A 21720-nucleotide genomic window follows, 5' to 3' on the forward strand; every position below is an offset into this window, starting at 1 on the left:
TTGTGAAGTCTCCTTCTGTTCCTTGGACTTTCAAGAACTCATGGCTAATCCAGTTAACGCACACATTTTTCATGTGAAATTCAGTCTTACTGTGCTGGAGACATAGCACAGCACACAGTGAGGGTTAGAAATCTTCAGGTGGGTTGACTCAGATGGGGAAGCATGTGTGTCCGGCTGCGTGGAGCCCAGGTGCTGAAGGACTTTTTGGGGAGGGGAGAGGGAATAGGCCAAAATGAAGAAGCAGATGTTGCCTAGGTATGAATTCCTATTCATTTTATTTACTCACCTGGCTGTTGTGGAAACCCCATGACAACATATGTTTTCAGCTGACAGCCTTTTCACAAGATCAGCTGCGACAAATACTATGCCTCGTTTCCTATGGAGAGAGCTGATGTTTGTTACTGCTGTGCCACTTCAGTTGCCTTTTGCTCTTCCTCTGAAAGTAGTTTTAAATGAGGCAGAATTAGTATCTGCTTAGCTAACACAAATTAAACAGCCAGCTAAGATTTCCTTCCTTTGCCAGAGCTCTTGGAGCTCTCTTTGTATTCTTTAAGATTTTATCCAGACATATCATGTTGTCTTCAATCCTGGTGTTGCGTGACAGTTGGATCTGGGTAATATCTATGCCCTTAATGACTTATTAAAGTGGGTAGCATCATTTAGAATTTATTTTATGCCTTGAAAGCCTTTTTCAGTCCTTTACATTATGAGACAACAGCGACTACTCCTGGCAAAAGAGGTTTTTCTACTACAGAGCAGTGGCAACTCAGAGGTTGTGAAAGTTGTGCCTGTGTGGTACCCCCACATGTTCTAACACTGTGGTGTGGACATCGTTTGAGCAATTAAGTTTCAGAATGCAAATTATTGACACAGTTAAGTTAGGCATCATTTCCTAAAAATCAGCTTTATTCTTACTTGCAAGATTACATCCTCATGTATTCTTCAGGCATATACTAGAACGCAACTGGTGAAAGCAAATAGCCAAATTGTTATGTTGTTTCTCACGCTTAGAGAATGGTACCTTGCTTGTGGATAGAAGGATAGAAAAGAAAGATCCATATAAAAAATGAGGCAGCAGCTGAAAGCAGATACCTTGAGGAAGAGAAGAGGGCAGATTGATACTCTTCAAGGCTTTCATTATTTGCTGCTCAATGACTACCTCAAACAGAGCTGGTTTATATTCATTCAGTGAACCTTGATAGGTTTTTCTTTTATCAGATTGTCAAGTCTCTCTCAAACCCACATAAACTTTTTTATTTGCAGTATACCATGGAAAGGAGGTCCACCACTTAATTACGTGTTAAGAACCACTTTGTTATGAACCTTTTACCAGTTGGTGTACCCTGGCTAACGTCATTCCTGGTTTCCCTCTTCACTTAGGTGTACTTTTACCCCAAAATCAGCCTTCACTATAGAGTATAAGGTTTGCACAAGAATCTATCTAGCAAACAGCAGCTTTGTTTACTGTCGGCTTTTGGACTCAAATTTCCAAAGCCATTTCAGGCCATATATAAAGTAAACATTTTTGATGATTCCTAAAATTTTTTGTTCAAAATTGCAGGATTTAGTGTAAATGGCTACTTACTATTTTTTCTTTCTTTTAAATACAAGTACTCACTGGGCCAGTTCCAGAGCTGACAAAACTTTTGGAGGTATGACTAATATTGTAAGCTGTGTTCCTTATCAGAACTTGTAAGATAAATTAGGTTATCATAGGTAGTGGGAAGGTGGACTAAGTTAGGCAATAAATACCACTTCTTTTCTAGTCCAGATAAACGCTTCCATTTGAAATATTTGACATTTATGATGTTCTTTCTCCTCTGTACAACTCCAAAGTTGTACATCTGGACATGTCTGAAATGTCTTTAAGATAGATTTCTACCCCAAAATGCCCAAATGCTCATTCTGCTGTTGTATATTAAGAAAGACAGTCAGCCTTTTCTGGTTGAAGTGTTGTTTTTCTCAGATTCCTGCCTTGAGAATTTAGCAACTACTTTTTTCAGATGTTGTCTTTTTTTCCACGCTATACCATGACATCTGCTTCTTTTCATTCACTATTTTTTCCATTAAATAAAAGTCCCTTTTCATTAAAGCAATTTTACTACCTCACGTGATCCAATATTTTAATGAGAATTTTATTAGACTGCCTAGCTAATACAGAAGATAGTGACTGGCATGAGTAACTGTTAATGTTTTGCTAATCTCCAAAATATTGAATTAATAAGGAGATTCACAGTATTGATAAGTGTTGATACTATAAAGCTATGTCCCTGATGAACCAAAGCATTTAAAGCATGTGCTGAAATTACATGGTAACTTGAATGCTATATTGGCCAGGGGGTTAACAATTGACTTACTTAAACAGTAAGAACTGAGATGAAACGTTGTGCTGAACTGGGGACAGTGTTAAATTGACTTTCCTCACTAAAAAAGATAAAAGCTCCAGTGCCTACATTTATGCTATGTCCGTGAGTTGAAAAGCTAATGAAAATAGTATTCTTGTTATATGTTTTTTGTTTTCTCTCCAGGGATGAGTTTGCCAGTGGGTTTGGTCTACATTATTAATCAGTGGGGAGAGGCAGCCTGATGGTTCGTTCAGAGAGATGATGATGAATTAGGATGTTGCCATATGACTTTCATTGCAGAATACAAGGTAGGTCCAGTACAAATGAACATTTTTATTCCAAAAGATTTTAAATAATTTGTATTTATTTTTAATACTGGTTTGTTTTGGGGTTTGTTTTTGTTTTTTTGTCTGGTTTCATTTAGATAATGAATGCTAATTTTTAGGAGTGTTAATTTTCAAATACAGCACCTTGATCTTGAAACATTCAATAAAATTGATATAACCATTTCTGGTGACAAACATGGATCTGACATTTTTTGCACAGTGGTCAGTGCCATATAACCTATTCTGCTGCCTCACAAAAAAAACCCAAACCAAACCTCAAACCTAAGCCAGCAAACTAAGTAGAAATATATGTCATCAGGATAGTTTAAAATTAACTATTTAAAATTGGTCTTAATATAATTATTATATTTTTAGCTGAAATACTAAGTTTAATTATATTTCCTATTCAAACTAGAAGGCTAGCTTTCTTTCTCTTCATTGGTTCTGGTCCATCCCTTGGACATAGACAGGACTTCGGTTGTACGCTGTTGCTGTGTCATCCAATTTGTATCAACTATTTACCTGCCTCTCATGAGCTATGTAATGCTTGCTTTGACCACATTCAAGATCCCCACACTCTTAAACCTACTTCCCTTTTTGCCACGCCTTTAAAATACAACAGCTTTATCTTTTAGTGAGGTACAGAGAGATTAAGTCTAAGTTCATGCATAGTCTATACCAAACCAGGGTGCAAAGTCTTGCCTAAATCCAAGGACAATGCACAAAGCACTGGATCTTCTTATGTCAGGAAGGAAGAGTCGACAAATTAAGTTTTGTCCAATACAATTAAATGTATTAAAAGCTGACAAGTAATTTTAACAGGAAATTGTATTAAATAGTCTGGAGAAAAAGAGGCTCAGGGGAGACATCATTCTCTACAACTACCTGAAAGGCGGTTGTAGCAAGGTGGGAGTTGGTCTCTTCTCCTAAGTAACAAGTGATAGGATGAGAGGAAATGTCTTGAAGTTGAGCCAGGAGAGGTTTAGATTGGATATTAGGAAAAATGTCTTCACCAAAAGGGTTGTGAAGCACTGGAACAGGCTGCCCAGGGAAGTGGTGGAGTCACCACCCCTGGAGGTATTTACAAGACGTGTAGATGTGGTGCTTAGGGACATGGCTTAACGGAGGAATTTGCAGTGCTAGGTTAATGGTTAGACTCTATGATCTTAAAAGTCTTTTCCAACCTAAACGATTATGTGATTCTACGTAGATTTAATGCTTGTTAAAGGTGCCAGACTGATTACCCAGAAGATGTGGGAATCCTGTATTCATCAACAGATACAATAATTTAGAGTGATATAGCTATTGAAAACTTTCATAGGCCTGAAAGAGATACTTTTCTACAAAAATGGGAGTTCATAGTCTGTACTTTGATCCTTTGATTGCCTGAATGCTTGCATTACTGTTAATGGAGGACGCACGCTGATGGTTGCATTATTAGAGTCTGAGTACTTCTTTCCTACCTCCTGCTCCATCTTTCTCTGTCACAAATCAGAGTTTCCTCAATTTCACAGTAAGTAAGTTCAGTGCTTCCTCTGTCTCTCCCGTTATGCCCCTTCCCTATATGACTTTCTCCAGAGACCCTACAATACTGTTAACCTTTTCTCGTCACTCTGAAAACTGGCTGGGCAGGAGAATTGCTGCAGCTCACCTGGGTCTAGGTTCGTGCTCATTTTAATCAGCACATATTTGCTGACTGATTTAGGATCACTTGCCCCTTTTTTCTTGTGAAAACTGAAATCAATTTCTGATTAACTGCTGAATATGCATTCTGTTACCAATATATAAATCCAGTACATTTTTTTCTTTATACTTCTTTGGCATAGATGCAATATTAAAGGTACACAGGGTATTCTGCCACTATTATCTGTAGTAGGAAATTATGTACTCTTTGCAGTTCTTCCACATCTTCCTATGCATAATTAATTTTAAATATATGTCTTTGCTGCCCTTTCCAGTTCTTTAAGCACAGTCCTGATAAGTATAACATTCTAGTCATCCTGTCTTTTGGATTTATGCATGTATTATCTGAAATTACTTAAGAACTTTCAAAGGGATGTCATTTTCATTTCTTATCAATATCTCCATCCTGCCTTATTAAAGACAATGGTAGTCTCATTTTCTTTACTAAGAACAATTTCCATAATACAATAACTTCTGTAACTTGCAGTTTAAGAAAGATCTCTGTATATACATTTTAGAACAGCTCTTTAGGCTGTTTAGATTGCTTGTGTTTCATCATACTAAGACAGTAGTTGAAGAATTATTATTGCTCATGGTTGCCATATGCTTGTGTCTGTTTTTTTCAGCCAGTGTTTATACTGTGGTACTCAGGAGATTTTTTTTGCAAGCAGAAATTGCAGTTTCATGGCTGAAGCCCTTGCTCAGCATTACACGAAGAGCTGATTCTTTGAGCCATCCCCTTGAAATCCATTGCCTCCTGAGGACTGAGTTACACCTTGCCATGTAAAGCTGAAAGTGAGTCCAAATGGCCCAAATTGAACAGAATGGACTGAAGATGCAGACACTGACTTAAAAGAGAATTTGGATATATTTGCACAGCCCCAAGCAGAGGGGAGCTGGCAGGGACATGTGCCTCTTCATTTATGCAAGAAACTCTGGGTCAGGTCAGAGGCATTCCTATGGCTTTCTTTAACACAGGCACAGGCAGACCAAGCTAGCAGCTTGCTGTGAAAGCCTGGAAATATACCTTTTTGCTTGAAAACAGCATGACATTTACCTGAATGCTAAAGAAAGATGCTTAATTATTTAAAGATGCTTAAGCAAGTCAGTTACCTAAATATGCATGTGGGGAGGAGGGGAAGAAGAGTAATGACTATAGGATTTGACCAAATACAGTTAGCCTGGGCTTTAAATTTTTAAATATGTATTACTGTCTCCAGTTGCCTTTCTACAATCATTGGTGGGTGTGAATCTGAAGATGGGTTTGGAACCACATATTAGAAATCTTTAATAGGACAATTTCTAGTTAGCCGTGTTCTTACCACAGCTTTGCTAAAGTTAGAGAGGCTTTTACATTGCTTTTCTCCAAGTCTGACAGAACATCTACTTGCCATTTAAGTCCATCTACTAAAATCATGATAAGGTAGATGCTATGAAACTTAGATCACCCTTTGATATCCACCAAAGATTTCATGGCCACCAAAGGCAAATATCTATATTGTAGTAAATAATTTAAACATGTGCTTTTCACATCAGCTATTAACCTTTTTTGTTTTCTGCCACCGTTATACCATTATACATGGGGAAATGCATGTCTGCCATGAGTTCAGTAAGTACCAAGGTAACCCAAGTCTTTGTTGAAAGCCATTATTTATTCTATCAATATTTAACATGGAACAACCACTGAACTGCATAATTTGATAGAGATGGGTGTGCTGCTCCCTGAATACCTCTAATGCTCTCATGCTTTCTTTGCTTTTTAGAAGGAAAATAAGAGAGTAAACACCAAATGCTATGTTCTGGAAAAAAGAACAAAACAAGCTAATAGTACTTGGTATTGCACATATATTTTCCTTGCAGTTTTTCTGAAACTTTCTTGGGGGCTTAGCGAGATCTCCTTAGGCTTTACTGGCACACTAAGGTTGGTTCCCAGCATGCACTAAGTAATGTGCCTTCTCAGGCACATATTAGCTTCTCCTGGGGGCTGTGGTTATCCCCCCAGTGAGACTTTAGCAGACATCAAGTTAGTTGTTGTAAGCAGTGGAGTGAGACTAGGTCAGATTGCTCTACGTATCATTACTACTGCTTAGCCTTCTACATGCTTGTTGTTGGCTCTGAGCATCAAGGCAGCTCCTGAGTCTGATATGGCGGCTCTTTAACAGCACCATTTGCAGTTATTACTGTAAGTACACCAAGATTAGGTTTATTTCTCTGAGTTACTCAAAGTTAACCCTGAATATAATTCAAAACAAATTCTGTGAAATCAGCATCCATGCGGCTTTGCCTATTTGTCCTTTTTCCCAGGTATCTTAAGCATTCAGTCTGTGATCTAAAAATGCTCATTTGACCCTTTGTTTGTCATGTCAATGCCCTGCATCTGTCCATAAAGTAGCATACTTTCTCCCCTGCAGATACTGGTTCTTTTCTCTGTCTTCCTACCTATGTGTCAACTGTATGTACAGGTGATAGGAGTATGACAAAGAATATGGAAATGCCATAAACCATACAGCCATATGACAAATTAGTTTATCTCATTCCTTTGGCTCCCTCCTCCTGATCTCTGATCCAGACGGCTCTTCCAGCACTCTACATCACTAAGCCAGGAGCTGCCATTGCAAAATACAGCAGGCAAGATCATTTTTTTTCCTGTCTTGTGAAATTCTAACAGTTACAAATTGCTCCTTTGCAGGTCTTGTGAAAGGAGTAAGATTCTCTCAAGGGCTGTTAAATGCAAGCATTTTTATGTCAAGGATAATCATTGAAATCCAGGATATTATTGTATTCTCTCCCACAGGAAAGGAAGAACTTTTTTCAGTATGATTTAACACTTTCAGTACCCTAAAAGATTGAGATCATCGACTTGAAACCATAATAATTTTTAACATGAAAGAACTAATTTAATTTATGAACAATTTTATGACCTTTAATGATATCTTTAGAGCAGGAGTCCAGATGCCAAAACCTAGAGCAATGAAGCTATGAAATAATTTGCCAAAAAATATATTTTACAAATTTCTAAAGAATGAAAAAAAAGACATTAAATGGTAAGGATTTAAGAAAACCTGCATTGCTCACAAGTAGTCTGACACCTCTGCATAATGTATGTGTTCTAGAACAAATTAAAATCAAAGCTATTCCTCCTCTGTACATCAATTTTCATGTACCCCATATTACATGTACATATTACATAGTACCCTATGTACTGCAACCTCTGCTGCTGCAATCAGGTAAAACTCCTTTTCAGGTCAAAGGAGTAGTACTCATTTACTATCTTGGTTTAGTACTCTATGGGAAAGCATTGCCTAATGAGTGGCATAGCTAAAAAGGCTGTAGGAAACTAACTTACTTTGCAATTAGTATGTTTTCTCTTTCCAGACTGTCTTGGAAAACTCATGGTCTCTGTGCACATTTCAAATCCGTGTTCAAACCACTGCTGTTTCTGGCTTGGTTTCTGAGAAGACAAATGTCCAGTGCAGTTTTAGGAGAGAAGTCCCATGATTTGAAGCTCAGTCTTGCTCTGAAAAGCAGAGGGCTGTTGCCAGCTCTTTTAAGGCAGCAGTCTCATGTGAAAGTTAATGTCAATGTTTATCCTCAGAGCACCTCTGTATGAATCCATGCTATTTTCTTTGTTGCAAAAGTGTCTTTAAATATAGGCGTATTCTAATAAGGAGATACTTATGCCAAAAAAAAAGCCCTGTAAAGAGTCAGTAGTACATTAAGTTAATTCAGCAGAAATGCATAAAGTAGTTTAGTGCTACTTTTTTTTTTAACTGAAGCATCTGTTTGTGATTCCTGACTAGATATCATGTATCTGGGTGAACAGTTTCAGTGCCTTATTAAAGGCAAGTTCCAAGTGACAGCAGATGGAGTTGAAGCAAGGATTAATTGTAAAGAAAGTGAGAGCTGAGGGTGTTTGGTTTCAGTTTTAAAAATCAAACCTCCTGCCCTGGTTAACACTGAGATATTTGGATTTGATATAGATTGATAAGGAGATTACCAGTGTGGGAAGATAAAGAGCAACCTCAGATCACCTGATTAGGACCTGGGTTTATTCACTGTAACACGGAAAAACTGTTAGTAACGGCACAACAAAAGAGTACTCAGCTATTGTAAGTTTGCTTTGAGGATTTAAGAAAATTAATATGTAAATACCTGTGGGTTAGAAATACAGCGAGTTCGAAGTTTGGAGGGTCTTCTGAAGCTTGGTTAGGAAAGTTATGGTTTTTTCTTACTGAAGAAAGTAAGAGGAAGACGTATCTTGATGAAGAGTGGAGAAGAATGCTGGCTACCTAAGGAGTGTCTCTGGTAAATAGATTTTAGTCAGGCCTTTGCATGGTAATCCATATGTCTTTAAAAGCCAAGTTCCTGCAGCGCATGGGGGAAAAGAGTGAGAAGATCAGATTTCCTCACCAAAAATGCCTGGTCTGTAAGATGTGACATCTGAGATTGTCTTTAGGTTTGTCTCGGACAACGTAACACAGTGCTGGCTATCTAGAGATTTCCTCCTGACATGAGCAATTCTGCATTATACACATCCTAGAACACAAACAGAAATAATAAATGCTTGCTGTTTCATGCACTTGCATGCACAGACTGACATTGCTAAGTAGTTGTTTAAATGTTTATATTGGTTCAGTTTTTAAAATGCTTTGTAGTGTTCTTGAAATCCACCAAGCCAGATCTTCAGCAGGCAGCTGTGACAGGTCCCTTTATCTTAAAAGAAAATATATGTAACTTTTATGTATGAATAGGAATTTAGGTCTAAAGAAGATTTTTTTACACAAATCAGTGACTAATGTTCAGGTGTGAACATGCTTTGTAATGTTCCCTTCTCGCTGTTCTGTCTCCAGAGAAGAGATTGATCCTCTGATTTATTACTCCTGGACGTGCCTCCCACATTAAGTGTCCCTGTATAGCATGTGACCAGGGGAGGGCACAGGCTGTGCTGTACGTTGCCAGAAAATTAAATCAGTCAGCCTGCTGGGTTACAAACACAACACAAATTTACTCACTTGAATCTCCTGTTCATTCCCTCTGCTGCACTATAGTGAATCTGAACTGGAAAATGTTCTCCAGCTGCTGAAGGATTTTAGTCCATTGGACCAGACTAAAGGTATTCCAAAATCAAACCCTCAAAGCTAGTACAGTATGAATATTGAGTCTTTAACACCAGCTTTCTGCTCTATCATCTGCTCTATTTGTATTTCTTCACTTGCTAAGTTAGACAAGCCAAAAATATTAATGGGAATTTAACATTTTAACTGAATTTTAGATGTTTTTGTAAATCACTAAAGGTATCTTCAAAACACCTCAGTAGGTTGGGCTCTCTGACAACAAACTTGTTTTCAGCACTCTGAACCAAAATGTTAAAAAAAAAAAAAAATCTAAATAAAGTATATTTCCTTTCTCCTAAATATCTCTCACAAAATAGGAAATGCTTTTAAAAGCAGGTATTTGCTAAAATTAAAATACAAAACCAAAACCATTTTGTAACCAGATACTTTTCAGACTGTTGCAAACATATGTTCTTTGTTCTCATAATCACACAATCTTGAAAAGGCTGTGGTAACTTGGGACCAAAAGGTTATTTGCTGTTAACGGTGTATTAAACACTTACTTGCATGTATTTAGTAGCAATAAAATAGCTCCTGTTAAAATCAATAGTAAAATATAGTTCACTTAGTTAGCAGGATCAAAGCTTGAATGAATACACAAACAATATCCTTCTTGTGCTGCTCTTCATAAAACATTCCATTTTTGTCCTTTACACATAAGTAAAGCCTCCTGAGAGAGCGCTTTGTCTCAACATCAGGAGCATGCTACACTATCTCTCATTGCAAAACCACTTTAATCTTGAGGTGACAAACAGGAGAGATTAATAGCTTCAATTTGGACACATGCAGCCAAGTACCATATTGATTCTTTAACAAAGGCAGAACAGACGTGATTGCCTGGGATTTAAGAAATAAAATATCGGCTTGGTTCATGAACTCAAAATACATTCTTATATAGCATAAATATTTTTAATATCACCACGGGGATGGGAATACTCTGGACACTGCAGTACCATATCAACAAAGTCACTTAAGTGTGTGTTTAAGCATATAATGAAATTTCATGAACTTCAATAGCAAGAGACACTTAACTGAAAGTGTAGATGAACTGAGGGATTAAGCAGGTGTTAAAACATTGGAATAGTTCTTACATCCTTGTTTTTATAAGGAGACAATTAGGACACAGAATAGCCACGTAACTTCCCCAACATTTCCCGAGAAATCTGGGGAAAAGAAAGAAGCTGAACCTGATTTTCTTGTGCTTTAGACACTAGGTTAGACTCAAGAGTGACCTAGAAAGTCACCCTTAAAATGCAGGCAGTGTCAGCATTGCTATTTCTCAATGCAAATCCTGGTGGAAGGGAAAAAAAACCCCAGTCTTTGCATCACTGGAGGCTTTTACTAGACACATTTTTAGGCAGATATTTTAAATAAGATATTTTAGGTTAGTTTTATCAATAAAAGTCAGTGAAACTTTTAACACTAAAGAATATTTATAAAAGTTTTAGGCAACACTCTGATACATCTGTGGATGTTATTCCTTGTCTTTGTGTTGTTTTTAGAGACTATTTTGTCCCTTTTCTGAAAAAAAAGAGAGATGGGTAGGATCCGAAGAAGGGTTGCAGAAGTGATGTTGATACATTTTAATTGCTAGACAACATGCCGTCCTCTCTAATGAAACCTTTCGTTAACTCAATTAAAATAAAAGGCTTAGAACACAGGAGGGTGAAAAGAGGTGATAAGAATTGATGTACAGTCATTTTAGCTGGAGAGATGTAATCTTCATTTTCAAAGGCACAAGGGAATGTAATGGTGATGGGCTGAAAAAAACCACTCTTCTCATCTTTCTGTTATGGTAGCATCATAGGAAGATTTTTCCTTGGTAGTTGATATGGGTGTTGCATAAAGTGTGGTCTAAGACTGCCTGAAGTTTAACTTGTGGCATGAGAGACTGCAACCAAGAAAAGCCAAGCACCATTCAGACCCCTGTGACAGTGTGACATACTCTGCACTTTTAAAAAACCAGGCCATTTAAATATAGCTGGAAGGCTATGGAAGGCAAGTTTTAAAAATCTTAGCCAAAAGCCTTAAAATATCAAAGGGAAATAAGTCTAAATGTTACAAGTGTGAAGTTAGTCATATGGTGTGATGGTTTTTGTTTGGTGTCAATTATGCAAGTTGATTGCAATTAAGTAGAACTCTATCAATACTGGGAAAGCAGGTGGATGGACCCATTTTAATCAGTCTCTTCTCTCTCCAGTCTTTACTGAATATCTTTGAAATTATGTTTTTGTTGGAAAATGGCTGTGCACTTAACAAAATCAAATTTTTCATTTAACTTGTGATGGCCCATTCTTCCTATACTGTCTACAGACTGCAGTAGAAGCAATGAGAAAAAAAGGCCAAATGCAGAGGATATAAAAACTCATTGTTAGTTAAATCACCCACAGTAAGAAATCAAACCTAAAAACCCAACCAGTGAACCAAAACCTGTTTATTTGATGACAGAGCTGTTTGGTCCAAGAATCCCTTAAGCTGCTGTCTGCTTTATGGGACTCCAAGGGCAAAAAAATTCTGCATTTTGTGTCAAGACTGCAATGATAGAAGATTCTTGCAGTGGATTTAGTTCATCCCCATCAGGATTTTTTTGTAGTGTATGGCTTTGAGGCACTGCATTTTGAAGCTCAGTTTCCCTCCTTCCTGAAAATAGAAAAGTAATCCTGCTGCCTTTGGGAGAAGGAGTTGGCTCGGAAAAGAATTATATTAGCATGACATATATTGGAAAACCAAAAATAAAAAAGGAACTTGCCTGAGAGAGAACAATAAACATTTTTTTACTGTCTCATGACATCAGAATTTTATGACTGTGTTGAAGGTCACCCTATGACTTATATGCTACTTAAGTCTCACTTGAAGGCCCACCATGTTGTCTCTTTTGCTTGGATGATTACTCAGAGTAATTCTTGCCTGTCCTGGACCTGAAGCAGTTAAAAGCAGAGAGTTACCCATGCCTTCCCGATATACGATCATGTGTGCACACTCATAGTAATGTAGTAATGAACGAAATGCAGTCTAAAACAATGCTTGCTGCCAGACATTATTACAGGAGCTGAACCTGTACTTTAATGACATGCCAGCAAAAGAGTGTCATTAAAATTACTTCATTTCCCCAGTATCTCACTCCATGTATATCTCCTTCATGTCACCATCCTGATAGTGTGAGCAACTTTCACCCAGACCTGGATTCAGGAGCAATGTCTTCTTCTGTCTGCTGAAGAGCTGTCAAGCAAACTTTAAAATTTATGTTGATCTGTTATGAACTTGTAGCAAACTGTTGGCAAGCAAGTCTCTAGTTGCATGGCAGTTAGTGACTTCTTAAAAAGAACCTGTTGAGTATGGGAAAATAAAAAGAAAATTGAAGGAGAATGTGATCTCTTTGCTTAACATTCCATGCTCAAGCTAACTAGTTCTGAACTTGCTTATTTTAAATATTGCAGAAATGTAGACAATCTGCAGATCTGGTTAAAAACTCTAGTTTCTGCAAGATGATGATAGATTGGTCAACCATACTGTAAAATGTACATTGTCTTTGGACTTTATGAAGTAGTTTGTGTGCTAAACTGAAAATAGAAAACAAACAGCAAGTTTAAGTACTGTTGCCACAATACGTTGTATCACATACTCTAGCATTTAGAGATGACTGTATTTGGAAAAGGAGATGAAATGAGATAAATGTAACATCATAAGCAGGGAATATATGAATTTCATAGTACATTACTCTAAATTTTCCTATTCAAGGCTATATTATATATATTAATTCAGCTATCAGATCTTCTCTGCTATATTGATTATGCAGGTCACAGAGGTTGCTATAGTAACCTTGCATTACCAATGTAAAGACAGTGAAGGATCTGGCTATCCAGATAAATAATGTAATAAAGGGGTGCTTGCAACCAGCACCCTGATTAATGTAATGCCTAGGTCGATTGAATGAGCACTTAAGTCACGCATGGATTAGGTCCTTGACTTGTTGAGTATGAGAACGGTTAGCACTCATAGCCAATTTCACGTGGAGCAGGTTAGTAATTATAGAGGTGCTATTCACTGTGAATTATGGCATATACAATGTTCATTTGTTGCAGTTCGCAATCACACTGTCAAGGGACAGTCTGGTACGGATCCCATGTGTGAGCCTGCTCTCAGGGATGAAGATACTGTTTGGGTATTTTGAAAACCAAGAAAAGGTGGTTTCTGTGAAGCTGAGGTATGTCCACATAGTTGAATACAGTTGCTGAAGCACGGATCCCAGTGCTAGCGGGGACTAGACACTTCATCTTATGGGAGAAAAGACTAGATGACACAGCAGTTAAGTAATAGGCATCATTCTATGCTAGTGCTGGTCTTTCATGGGAACTTGTCCTGATGATACAGGAATGAGAAGTTGTAAGTGAGAAGCAGCCATTTCTGAATGGGATTTTTAGGGGGGTTGAATATTTCTGACAGTTGCTCCAGGATCTTGAGCCGCAGATGAAGCTTTGCAGTATTTTCATGTGCAGAGCACCCATGCGAATTCCACAGGGGAAAAAAAAATCCTAATTTGCATAGTTTTTTATATTGCAAGGAAGCTTACTGTGGGAGTTGCTTTCTTTTACCAGGCCTCTGAGTTCTCAGAAACTTGTGGAAGTTTGGGGCTTTTCTCTAAGTTGGTTTTAGTTAAATATGCCCACTGAGTTCAAAAGTAATGCAGGAATGCAGGTACAGAGAGGCGCAGTAGTGATGAATACTCTGTTTCCATTGGAAACCAAACCTAAAAATACTCCTGTAGCCACAGCTCAACTGTGCTACCAATTGAAGCTGCTGGCTAAGCCTGTGAAATGCTTCGGCCTAAACCAGTGAAACAAAAGAAAGAGTTCAAGTTGTAGTCTCTTGTGAGCCTTCGTTCAGCCTTCAGTCCCACAAAGGAAATCTCTCATTGCTTTAGAAGGGTCCCAGCAATTTTCCTTTTTGTCCAGCTCTGAAAAGCCAGATCAGTTTTGCGACTTGCTTTGTTGAGACTGTCAGCCCACTCCCTTCAAGAGGCTGCTGCTGTCCTGGCAGCTTTCTGCAGGGGGGGAAAGGGAAAGAAAGATTCTGCATCAACAATTCCATTCGTATTGCTTTCCTTCCCTCCTTGCCAGCACAAAACTGGTTTTGTTTGTGCTCAAGAACCAGCTAAAAAGTTTGGCTGTGAAATGAGCTTTCCTCTTGAGAAAAGGGAAAGGGTAGAAGATGTAGCATGCAACTGCCAGATACAAACTTCAACCTACTCCCTTCTCCAGGTTGCAGGCCAGCAATGGCTTTTGCATTAGCTCGTTGTTATGTTGTTTCACAAAGCTGCAGAGCAGCTGATGAGACAGCAACTCCTGGTTTTGAATCCTTGACAGAAGTAACTTCGTAAATTGGAATATACTATTCTAATTTTGTGATGTAATTAGACAGGAGAGAACTTTAAAGAAAAGGTGCTTCCCCCTCGTTGGTGGGACACGGGGAACAGTTGGGTGTTTGCAATTTGCTCACATTGGTATTTGTTTCAATTCATAATCTTCAGTGCTGCCAGTGGGAGAGAGGAAGACCTTGCAGCTAACACCCACCCAGGCATCTCAAGATGGTCATTACTTGAGCAGGCTGAATAACATTAGACTCACTGAAATTAATTTTCTCTCAGTAGTTCCCACTGTGTAGTCTCTGCTGATAAAACATGCTCTGCCCCTGTGAAGATCTTATTCATATTGCTTGTTCCTTGTGTAATCAAGGATTTGCAGGATAAGCAAGGTATCCATATTCTTCTTCTTCCTGTCAGAGATGAGGCAGATATATTGAATATAGGGGGCCCTCTTCTGTGTATTAGTCTTCTAAAAATACAGCCACAGGCGAAGCACTGCTAAGCACATTTCAAGGTTTAGACTATACTGATAAGAGGATAGGCATGGCCCATATACACAGGGCAGTTGGGCACCAAAATCATATGCATAACTCTGTGCTTAAATCCCTTGGGCAATGATGGAGGAAGTTCAGAGGAATGTGTGTATTTCCCTTTGCTTCCACAAGACACTGGTTTACATCTTTTGAAGTGAGGAAAGAAAATGTAATGCCTCCATAAGAAATGTTAATGATGTGAGTGTACCTGGAACTTGTCCGGTGTCATTCTCTGCGAGCTTGGTGCCCTTTCTCAGGCTCAAGGCTATGGAATTTTCAGGATAATCAGCCACATAAGCCTCAGCAGCTTTGTATGTTCCAGCAAAAGTATGGGATACAGAACGTCTGGGTAATTAGCCGTGACAATCTCCCTCCACTTTGTTTGGCTAAAAGTGACTTAGAAATCTGACCTTTACCTCTGATGTCCGGTACTGCAAGTTAAATACTGGCTGGGGGTTTGAATGGAAAGAAAGCACAGTCATTCTCTTCCTCACAGCTGCCTGTGCATAAATGTGAGCCATGGAGGAGGCTGTGGTCTGTGAAGCTGCTCTTATTGGATGAGCACATCAATTGAACTGGTTCATCCCTGTGATGTTGATGAATCTTCCAAAGACATCACATGAAAAGCTATTTAGAATGGAGTGAGGAAGGGTGGAAAGAAATAAGAATGAATTAACCATTTTATTTAAAAATCAGTTCATGCCTTCAGTGAAAGTCTATTTTATCCTGTGAACTTGCCAACATCCCTTATTTCATATCACTTAGAATAAAATGTCTTCTGGGTGTAAAGAAGATTTGAATTGTCTTTTCTGTATTGCTACATAATGATTACCTGGGGGGATACAAAATATAAATTGGAAATGAAGGAGGTATAGCTGGTAATACATTAGATGCTTTATCTGCTCCAACCTGAGACCTTCAGTCAAAAGGTCATCTGTTATCATTAAAGAGGACTGCAGCAGGTATTTATATTTTAATTTTTCCTGTTTCTGAGTTGAGCTTTTTTCTTATAAACAGTGCAACTTTTCTAAGAAGACATGTGCCATGGCTTCTTCTTAGACTTCCTAAATTATATTTTGTGATATAATTTATGAGATAGCAGAAGCAGGGGATCTGAATGACCGATCTTCACTAGTTTTCTGGAAATGTGTAGTTTTCCCTTTTGCTTTCTTTTCTGAACAGTCTCTCTTTGTACAACTGCTGTGTGAACCATACAGATCATGAAAACATTAAGCTTCACTTCCAATGATCTATACTCCTGTGGTGGATTTGAATTTTTTCTTTTCTTCTAGATATGCCATTACCACTTACATTACATTGAGTCAGACAGCAGTGTAGAAGAGGTACTAATTTATCCCATAGAGTATCCCGCATGCTTTGCTGAATGTGCTGTTTATAATCCAGACCTCATTTTTCACATGTAGAAAATAGGGCTTGAATTACTGGTGGTGATAGTGTACAATGTAGCAAACCCTAGTTAGCTGGGGCAAGATTGTACTAGACAAATGTGCTGGAGGAAGAGGAGTATGGCCTGCCTCAAGTTCCTCCCCAAATATTTGCAATGAGGACAAGCAGACTGGAAGCAGATGAAGACTTGTCTCTCCTCTCCTGTTTGCTGAGGTGAAGTAGGAGTTGATGTAGTTGGTCTCCTTATATACCTCTGGGCTTTTCTTTCCATGGAGCAAGAGGAATCTCCTGGGGCTAGAACAGTTCTGCCCTACTGAAGGCTGGTGTTAGTGGCATGAACCAATGAAATGCATAAGGAACAGAGGAATTGCGATTTAATTGAACTCTGCTTTTCTAGTTGTTAATTATGCTGCTTCTACAGTTTTTCATGTTTAAGCTGTATCATTACACCTAACAAAATGTTTGTTGTTACCTGCTGCGATTTTGAATAATTCATGGTATTAAGATGCAATTTGGGACTATCATATGTACTCTCTGGAGAAAACCAGTGGATGCTTCATGGGTTGATTTTTTTTTTTTGTCTTTGAAAGTGAATGTAAGGCAGGTTCTGGCTCCTATGGTTTTCATCAGAATCAGGCAAGCAAATTAAAGAAGTCATCATGAGGGTACAGTATTCATAATATGTTTGAAATATTTTTATGAAATCACTTGCTAGATAAAAGTAACCTGACTAAATAAGCCCAGTACCTCCATAATCCAGACCACAACAGCGTCTTGTACTTTCAGTGAATTGTTTCCACAGGCGTAGTCAATGACAACATTGTATTTACCCTGTGGCAGTGTTACTGCAGTTCTCCATTTCATTTTATTTCATTTCCTTTTCTTGACGGATGGGTTAACCCAATCTAAAAATAAAAAATCTTTTTCTCAATTATGACAGGGATTTTCTTACATGAGCTTTGTGTTTCCCTGGAAACAAGAAAACACTGAAGGTCAATGAAAGAAGGAAAAGAAAAATGGTGTCATGCCAACCATTGTTTCTAGTGTTTTGGTCCCAGCTTAATAATAGATAAATGATATGGCTGAGGAGTCCAGCTGTTAGCTGATACTGGCAGATAACTTCTGAACAAAGATAGGTATGGTATGTTTGTCTTGATTAGAAGAGAATCAATGAAAATAGTCCACAGTGAAAAGTCATCGTATCAGAAAAATATTGTTAGAAAATGTTTTTCTCCCCCAGCCTGGCACATGCTCTGGAGTCACTCCGCTCTGCCACTGCCTGTGCTTTGTTGCAGTCTCAGGGTTGCATTGACTCCATCTTTATACAGTCTGTATCAGCCAAGTTCTTTCAGAGTGCAAGGGTGAAATCTTTCTGGCTATTTTCACAGATAGCTATGGAATATTTTCTCATTTTTCCAAGTGAAGAAAATGCTGGTCCTCTGAACATGAAGCAGACTGGTTTAATGTTAAAACAAAGGTCATTTCTAAAGGTTAACTGCCTTATGAATAGCCAGATTGTTCCCTCCACTCACTACAAGTTTGCCATTGCTTAATATATGCACAGTCAGGGAAAAGCTGTAAATATAATGCTACAAGCAGACGCTTGGAACTGTTGCTCTTGCTTTTCTTCAGCTTATGCAACTGTTTGCAGTAGCTTGTTGCCAACAGAACTGTTGTGCCCTAGTACTTTGGGCTTCATCTTATAAATGTCTCCTGAATGCACTGTTCCCATTCCAACACTCTTGAGCAAATCTGTGTGAGGAGGGTTTGCAAGACCAAGTCGTTAACTAAAAGCCACAAATACATCACCACCTGCTTAAGCCATCAGCTAGAACTGAGCTAGCTCATGAAGTTATGCCAGCAGAAGTCCTGGCTAAAACACCCTAGAAACCAAACATTTTGGCCATGAGAAGCACGCCCCTCAGATCTTATCCAGGCAGATCATTCCACTGGCTTCTCCTCTTGCAAATGATTGAAATTACCTCTTCCAGAGGTTTTCCAGTGAGTCTTGCTGATTTTGCAGCCTTATGTCCAGTGATAGCTGTTCTTTTCTCATCTGACTATTCTAAGCAAAGCCTAAAAATGCAGAGGTTATCTGCATCCATATCCTTCTCTCTGAAGACAGACCCAGAAGATCTCTCACAGTAAATAACATTTTTGCTCCACAGGTGTGTGAGTCTATTGAAGTTGATGAGGTGATCCAGGAAATTGCTGCCCTCAGAAATTCCTGGGACTGTGTGCTTGAAGCACAGTGATCTCCAAGAAATCCTTATAAAATTATTGTTTAATGCATTAACAAGGTGTAGGAGAGAAGGACGTATTTTATGTAAATTCAGTCAGGAAGTCTTTGAAACTAATTGCTGAAAGTAAGTAGGGAAAGCTGATGGAGTGTGACAGACATACAGAATTTTTCCCCTGCTTTCAGAATAGATAGTGTTGATTAACTGGGCTTGGTATTGCACTGCATGTATTAACTGAGCATAAAACTGCTCAGTGGATGAGCTTGCTCTGCAGATGAACTTAACAGGCCATGCTCTGGATGTTATTACAGATGTGAATTTAGGAAGTTTTAGAACTATACTTCTGCAGATAAAATCATTGGTTTTGGTGAACTTGGTATTGAATTATTGTCCTGGCCTAATGTCAATATTTTAATTTGTGGTAAAAATGAAATCAAATGCAAAAAACCAAAAGATGTAAGCCATACTTACAGAATAGACAGTTCATTCTGAAAAGTCTCAAACTCAGGAGCAATGCTAGGGAAATCCTCCTTCACATATGTTACTCAGTATAGGTACCTATGCGAGGTGTCAAAGGCTTGTCTGTCAATCACCCCGCTAGTTTACATGCCAAGTCCTGTTTGGTCTTTCTGGTTTGTGCTTGTTGGTCATGCTGACTTGTGCACTAGAACAGCCTCTGATGTGTCTTTGATGCTGTTCTGGACACGGTCCACCATTCTGCAGGCATGGGCTGCACACCTTGTTCCTACTACATCACCTTGCATTTAACCACATTAGAACAGTTATAGAAAATTAGTGATTTCATTTCCACGCTACTTGGAGGCTGTAGTTATGTTAGAGTTACCTTCTTGATCTAGAACTGGGATTAAAATAGACGTTTATATGTATTTCATACTTGAATAAAACACATCATTGTGCCTACTGTAATAGGTCATATCTGTTGTTCTGAAGTATAAACACATGCCATGGATCTATGCATATTTCCTTTCAGCAGGAGAGCTGGGCACCTGCTGTTCACTTGTGTCACCTTCCCTTCACAATTCCTTGCCCTAGTTTTAACGGAGAGTAGATTTTTACAGAATGCAGGTCTGGATAGAGTGTCTTCCATGCTGTGTCCTGTGGACGTGTACTAAGGCCGTACCATTGCCATGTCCGTCACAGGGGTGGCTAGTGGATGTGTGATGAAATGGAAAAGGTTAAAGGAAAAGGCAGAGCAAGAAGCAGCAGTAACAAAATGTGATGGAGTGCACTCACAAGTTAACAAACAACTGAACATAAACCAGTATATTAAAGCACAACTAACATGAATTAACTCAAAATCTTTTCTTTCCAGAAACAAAACTGAATTTGAATGAATGGTCACTAGTGAATTAAAGAAAAAGAAAAAATCCTCGTGAAAATGATCTGGTGTGTCTGATTGTAAGCACCAGGCTGAGAACATGTAATAGTTACCAGTCTTTGGAAAACTGAAGATTGAGATTTCAGTGGGTCTCCTTTAATAGGAAAAAAAGATAGATATAAACCTTTGATGAATAACGCACAAGGTTATGTAGCAGTCACAGCATATTCTGTCTTACTTATGTGGGACAGACAGGCAGATGCATCATTGTTACATAAGCCTGCTGACCTGCATATAGAACTTTGTGGTAACAGGAGTTTCAGACAAATAAATCCTGTTCAACTTAGCCAACATGAAGATACAAAATTAGTGTCCTTTTAAGTTTTGTTGCTTTCTACTTGCTTTCTCTGAGTTATATGGCTGTACAGATATGTTTAAAGAGGGAAACCCCATGAAACATGTTATTCCCTAAAAGGCTTGGTTTTGAAGATAAAATTGAGAGGGCATGGATACCTAGGATAAAGAGGAAGGGTGAGGAGGCAATGAATGTTATGAAAGCTCAATATGCTGAGTAATGGTACAATCTGTATGCTTAGGAATGGGATGACAAGATGTGTTGTACACCAGCCATAATAGCCTATTATTTCAGTGGTGCAACATGAAAACAGATCATTGCATTTGCAGAGGATTTTGATAGATTTGTTAAATTTGATTTTATTCTGATTTGAAATGAAAAGTATTTTTTCAATTCTTCAAGAACAGAACAGAATAGAAAAGAATAGAATAGACCAGACCAGAGCAGAGTAGAGTAGAGTAGATAGAGTAGGCTAGACTAGACTAGACTAGGCTAGACTAGACTAGACTAGGCTAGACTAGACTGGAATGTTTTCAGTTGGAAGGGACCTACAGTGATCATGTAGTCCAAATTTAGTAACACCTGGAACTGGAGGCATCAAAAGCTCTGGGGTCTCCAGCTTGAGGAATTATGGATCTTCTGGCTGCCTGGGATGCCAAGGAATTGCACATTTCCAGAGCTTTCAGACTCTTACTTCTTTTCTTTCTGTCTGGTAGGCTAACAGAGAGCTGGCAGCCTTGGAGTTTATGAGCAGGGATACTCTGCTCTGAGATTTTTGGGCCTAACGAGATCTGTAGAGGAGCCAGCAGCTTAGGAGCTCTGCAGTCTCTGAGACAATCCTGGAGCAATAACTTCTTCCAAACTCCCACTCTCTGTCAACCTGTCAGGAGTCCTCTTGAAGAACATGGAAGAGGAACTAGCAGGAAATTAGGCGTGGTTTCTGCACCATCATCAAAATCAAGTGTTCCATTCAGAATGTTTCTGACCAGTTTAGTAACCCCATGCAGATATCTGAT

The 21720-nt window shown here is 38.6% G+C and overlaps 1 protein-coding gene across 11 annotated transcripts in view; it reads left to right on the top strand.

Moving 5' to 3' along the window:
• Positions 1–21720, top strand: part of C7H4orf50 (chromosome 7 C4orf50 homolog) — an 83176-nt gene that overhangs the window by 50107 nt on the left and 11349 nt on the right. For 9 of the 11 annotated variants that reach the window (XM_030491390.1, XM_030491398.1, XM_030491389.1 and 6 more), the window contains one exon: positions 2529–2653. The gene's annotated coding sequence lies outside the window, so the exon portion shown is untranslated. Of the gene's footprint in view, positions 1–1611; positions 1653–2528; positions 2654–4980; positions 5292–21720 lie in introns of those variants that run through there. The other 2 variants (XM_030491387.1, XM_030491386.1) reach the window with 2 other exon arrangements.

This window comes from Strigops habroptila, chromosome 7 (genome assembly GCF_004027225.2).
Source record: "Strigops habroptila isolate Jane chromosome 7, bStrHab1.2.pri, whole genome shotgun sequence".
Taxonomy (NCBI): Eukaryota; Metazoa; Chordata; class Aves; order Psittaciformes; family Psittacidae; genus Strigops; species Strigops habroptila.